Raw genomic sequence first — 5,978 nt, 5'->3', positions numbered from 1 at the left:
GACGAGTCCAGTTGTTGAGGGATGTGGCCTTGACTATATTTGCCCCACTGTCTGTTGTAATGCAGACTTGTTTTTCTTCATTCAAACCCCAGGATTCAAGTGCTTCTGACAGTCCTGCAGCAATTATTTCACCTGTGTGGTCTTCTGGAAAGTACACCGTTTGAAGGCATTTGTTCACTAGATTCCAGTCTTCGTCAATGAAGTGGACAGTGAGGCTCATGTATGGCTCAGATGTGCGACTTGACCACAAATCTGACGTCGTAGCAAAGTGCGTAACTTTTTCCAATTCTTTCACGACTCGCTCTCTACACTCATTGTACATATGTGGGAGTGCGGTCTGGGAGAAATGTTTACGTCCCGGCAGTTTGTAACGAGGGTCCATAACGTTTAGCATCTGCTTGAACCCCTTGTTTTCCACAGTGCTTATTGGTAGCATGTCTTTAGCAATACAGTACGCTACTGCATTAGTAACGTCGCGGTGTCTCTTCGAGTTTTTATCATATGGTATGGCGCTGGAAAAAGCAGACTCTATGGTCCTCTGTTGCTGCTGCACAGGCGCTGTTGCAGGGGGAATAGAGCCACTTGTTTCGGGCTGTGTTTGTAAACGTTTGCATTCTCCGTGCTCAATCGGGTGGCGCTGCTTGAGGTGATGAAAGAGATTTGTAGTATTACCTGCCTTTGTCGGGACATGTGCCCGGCATAATTTGCAGTGTACACTTTTCTGCTTAGCGTCGGACTTCAAAAACCCGAAGTACCTCCACACCACCGAACTTTTCTGGCCCTTCTTATCAACAATGTCTTCCACGACGCCTTGTGCCGTGTCTTGCGTCGCTTCTTCCGCACTCATTTCTTTAATAAACGGCTGCAGCACTAGCAAAAACCAACCATCGACTGTGATGTAAGCTAGCGTAATAGAAACCAACACGCCCACTAGCTGCTGGCATGCTCTATTCCAGCCACGTCATTGGTTCAGCACGGCGCAACTCTCGTTGTCATTGGCTGTTTTGTATTGTCTGTCAAAAGATGGATGAATGCAATCTATCGAAAAGTCTATCGACATTGTTTCATATCGTTATCGAGGAGAGGTTATTGATCAATAGTTATTGTTATCGTTTTATCGCCCAGCCCTACATGTCGGGCTAAGCAGGGCATCCTGATACACACTGTTTTCACTCCATGGGTGTGTGTGATGTTATTGTAGCGCTCAGTGATACAAAGTGAGGGAATCAAGAAGACAGGAAGTTCTCAGACCTTTAATCTGATCCTTGTGTGTGTGTGTATGTGTTTTTGATTCCCACTCCCTCCCCTCCCTGCTCCCTGCCCATCTGTGGCTGCAGGGCGCTACACTGCGATGAATCAAACGTACCTGTGGGGATGAATACATCTTATTTCCACCCCTCTCCCCCCCCCCCCCCCCCCCCTCCTCCTCTCTTTCTTCTTCTGCTCTCTCCATCCTCGCTCGTCTTGACACTTTGGGCAAAATGCAGTGTAACCGTGACGCAACATGATGAAAACAGTGGAGGTTGCACAAAAAGAAAGAAGTCAGGAGAGGATTTGGGTCACGGGAAAGAAGAAAGACAGTTGAACTTTTTGATTAAAGTCACAGTGAGAATGAGATTGAACACAGAGAGTTACACCTGCTACGTCTCTGTTAAAGGTGGCGGTGTCGACTCGGTGGCCTGTAGCGGTGATTCAGATCATCTTATGTACCCACTGATTTTACTTTTTATGAATGCGTCATTAAAAGTTTCTGTAATGCAAAAAGTTTGTTTGGTGCGCTGACTGCAGCTGGAGACGACCGGCCTTGTTGCGTGCTGCAGCCTCGGTGAGTTTAACTCGGTGACACATGCACGGGTCTTTCAGAATAAAAGCAGGGTGGAAACGGGAGGCAGAGATTTGTGAGTCAGAGGTGAGAGTCTGGACCAGAGATCATACAAGATCAATCCTTTTGTGCAGAGTTGTGATCCTCAATCTGAATCATAATCTGCAATCTCTGTCTGCTTTGATTTTATTCTGAAAATCGTGAGTGGACATAATGATATATATTTTTAGAATCTGTTCACCATTTTGAAGGCTTCTATCAGAATTTCAGAGGTTTTTGCTAAATTCATGTGAAGCGTTCATTCAAATGTTGCTGTTATTTATTTATGAGGAGCTATCTACAATAAGGTGTTTTAATTTGAAAGTCTGGCTCGTCTCACCTTGGGTTGTGGTTCTTATTGTTGCTTAGCAGAGACTTTTATAATTTAATATGTAATATAGAAACTTTTAATGAGGCATCTGTTCGATTTTATTTGAAAAGTGGCTCAGCAATCAAAGTAAGATTCAAGTACCAGTCATGACGTAGGTTGGATATCACACAAAACCATATTGACTCCTCACGACGGAGCAGCAGATTGATTCAAAAATGAGTTTAATCACCTACAAAGCACCGAACAGGCTGGAACCATCTTCCATATCCGAGTTACTGAGGGAGACAAGAAACAGGAGTAGTGGCGGTCGGCCCCCACCTTCTGGACTCACCTCCCTCCAGCAGTAAATAATGTCGACTCAGTCGAAGCTCCTAAAAACTGACCTGTTTCAGATGCACTTAATGTAATGTGTTACTGCCCCTTGTAACTTTTTATTGTTTTATCGCTTTTCCTTTTTTATCATCCTTTTTTTAACGTTGCTGTACTGTGGCATCTGGTTCAAAAGCTGCTCTATAAATAAACCTTTTCTTACTCACTCATTTATTTATTCATGTGTGAGGACGCTTGTGATTCAGATGATGGATCTGCGTTGTAACTGAGGAGAAGAGAGAGAGGTGGAGGCTCGGACCACCTGCACACCAGGTTCACTCAGACCTCTATAGTCCAGGATCATAGATCATAGATGATGTTGTCAGGTTTAAAGCTCCTGTTTAGTGATTTTTGACTTGTTGCATTAAGGCAGTGGCTCCCAACCCTTTTTTGGCTCGTGACCCCATTTTGACATCACAAATTTCTGGCGACCCCGCAATCACGTGATCGCGGCCGTCAATCAAGATGCATCAGCTCATATATTTTTATATGCTGCATTTTATCTGAATTCGATTTATATTCGAGAAAGTGAAAGTATAGAATACAGTTGTTTAAGATTGGGTGTGGTGTTTTTAATCACAATTTTGAAAAGAATAGAAATTGTTCAAAAAAATATTATGATGAGTCATTTTTATCAATTACTAGACATTTCAGGCGACCGCATTTGAATTCCAGGCGACCCTACGTGGGGTCCCGACCCCAAGGTTGAAAAACAGTGCATTAAAGGTTTAATCACTGCAGCCGTTTACATGCAACATCTGGCGCTGCACACATACAGCTGTGTCCCAGGACTGTCAACAAACATCTGACCCAACATGTGTCAGTCTTTTAGCAGACACACACTGAGACTTCAGCCTGTTTGCTCTGAGACCAGAAACCATCTCTCTCTCTCTGTTTTCCTCTGGTCGTGATTTTACTTTTGCTGATTTCCTTTTTCTGTCAGTTTTCTCTCCATGTTCATTTATCTCACCCTCAGGTCTAACACACCGCGTGTTTGTAACGTATGAATCATACATGAATGATAAACAACCGCTGCATAATACATGAAAACAACACGCACGCAGCGTTTTGGGGCGAGGCGAGGGTCCGACGCTCACATGCTCAGATACTTCAAAGCTGTCGGATGGAACGTGATGTGTGTTGAGAGCTAATCGGTTTAGTCTCTTTTAGCTCCTCGTGTTGATTTTGTGGCTCGTTTCCTGTCTCGGTGTTTTTTCAGAATAAAAGCCCTCCTTGGACTGGTAAATGAAGATGGAGCCCCGCTAATCTTAAACCGGATTTGTAACTCAGAGCAGGCTGCTGCGCTGTTGCCATCTTGGCAGCGTCTGACTCCGCCCCCTAACTGTAGGTTGGACAAAGGGGGAGGGGCCTGTGTGAGGAGGAAGAGGGGGAGAGAGAGAGAGGAAGTGATGGCTGTGCTCAGTCCTTGTGTTTGTGCATGTGTGTGTGTGTTTGTGTGAGTTAATTGTCGACTCATCCTCTTCTGTCTCAGCTCGTATTGAGTGAGACACCTTCCAATATGGCCGCCTGCCAAGCACACACACACAGTGTTGTTGTGAAACTAATCTGACTTCAAACTTAAACCCTTATTCTTCTTCTGCTGCATTAATGCCCACTGGCAACACACACACACACACGCTCACATGTACACACACACACACACACACACACACACACACACACACACACACACACACACACACACACACACACACACACACACACACACACACACACACACACACACACACACACACACACACACACACACGCTGCCAGGTGACCTCTGTGTCTCTATGAAACTCCACTTCCTGCTCTATTGATCAGCTGCTGGCAGCAGCACAACACACATCGCCCTCTCTCTCTGCAGGTGTGTGTATGTTGCTGATTCTGGATGTGTGTGTGTGTGTGAGTGTGTGTGTGTGTGCGTGTGCATGTTGCTGATGCAGTGCGCTGACAGCTGGCTCACAGCGGACTCTGACTTCCTGCTGCCCCGCAGAGGGAGAATCGATGCTTTGGCAAAGGAAGAGGTTTTATGTTTTAAATGTGGGAGATGAAGACGGAGACGGAGCCACAGATACATGAACAACACACACACACATACAGAAACAATGATTATCTGATGAATAAGTAAGTGGATCACAGCTGTCACCTGAATTTGACAAAAAAAACATGCGGTGTGACAGGTGACATGTTGTTCTCACTCGTCTCCTGCTTCATGTTGATTCTGAGGATGTGAGAGAGGAGATAAACAGACTCACAGATCTGATCCTGCACGGAGATTGTTTAGTCTCTTTTTTTCTCTCTTTTTCTTTTACCCCGCCAAAATAAGAGATCATCCATCTTTAGCTGTTACATCCTGGCGTCGATGGGGGAGAAGAGACGGCTGATAAAAAGGCTCTCACTCTGAATCTCCGACTAGAAAAGAACCCCTTTCCCTCTGACGTCTGAGACTTTTATTTTCTAATAAAGAGGAAACGGCACGGAGCCTCTCTCGCCGTGACAACGTGAAAGTGTGCTGGTGTGTTGTTGGTTGGTAAATGTTTGTGACTGACCGCCGCTCTGCAGTCCTGGCTGACAGGCAGGTTAGCTGAGCAGATGTCTCATTATCTGCCACACATTCACAGTTTGACTGAAACAAACAGCGGAGATGTTCAAACATCAGTGCAGCTGTGTTTGTCTCCAACCTCTGTCCAACATCTGCTCCAGGAGCTTCAGGGTCTGAGAGAGAGAGAGAGGTTGAGGAAACATACCGACATGCAGAGTGATGATAGGCAGCAGCATCCGGTGCGTGTGTGTGTGTGTGTGTGGTGTAATCTGCTGAATGGTATTTTAAGTATTAGGCTGCCTACACAAGAGACAAGCTGCAGGCTCCGGTTGCTGTGACGGTTATTGGTCAAAATAAAAATAATCCTCAAGTGTGTTGTGTCAATTACGGCTGCACATGTATTTTGCAATATAATGGAAAAAGTAATAAGTGCAAGATCCAAACTGCAGAAGCTGCACTTTTATTTGATAATGGTAAAATGTGTCATTACATTGTTGTGCATTGTTGGCATTAAGTGTTGTGTTGCTACAGAGACGCCCCGAACAACAAATCTCATACTCAAGATATAAAGGGAAATGTGTGTTTGGGACAAGAGCTGACAAACATCACATCAACAATTAATTTTTTTTTTTCCCAATACACATTTCAAATTGCACAATACAATTGCGATATTATGACGGAGTATTAGGGCCACATTGACAAATAAAAAAATCACGACTTTATTCTCGTAATGTTATGACTTTTTTCAGGCAGGAAATGTACGACTTTATTCTCGTAAATGTACGACTTTATTCTCCTAAATTTATGACTTTATTCTCAAAGTCTGTGTTTTTAGTTTTTTTTCTCAATGTGGCCCGTACAATATAACT

The sequence above is a fragment of the Trachurus trachurus genome, assembly GCF_905171665.1.
Source record: "Trachurus trachurus genome assembly, chromosome: 11".
Taxonomy (NCBI): Eukaryota; Metazoa; Chordata; class Actinopteri; order Carangiformes; family Carangidae; genus Trachurus; species Trachurus trachurus.
Note: the sequence above shows the minus strand (reverse complement) of the source record.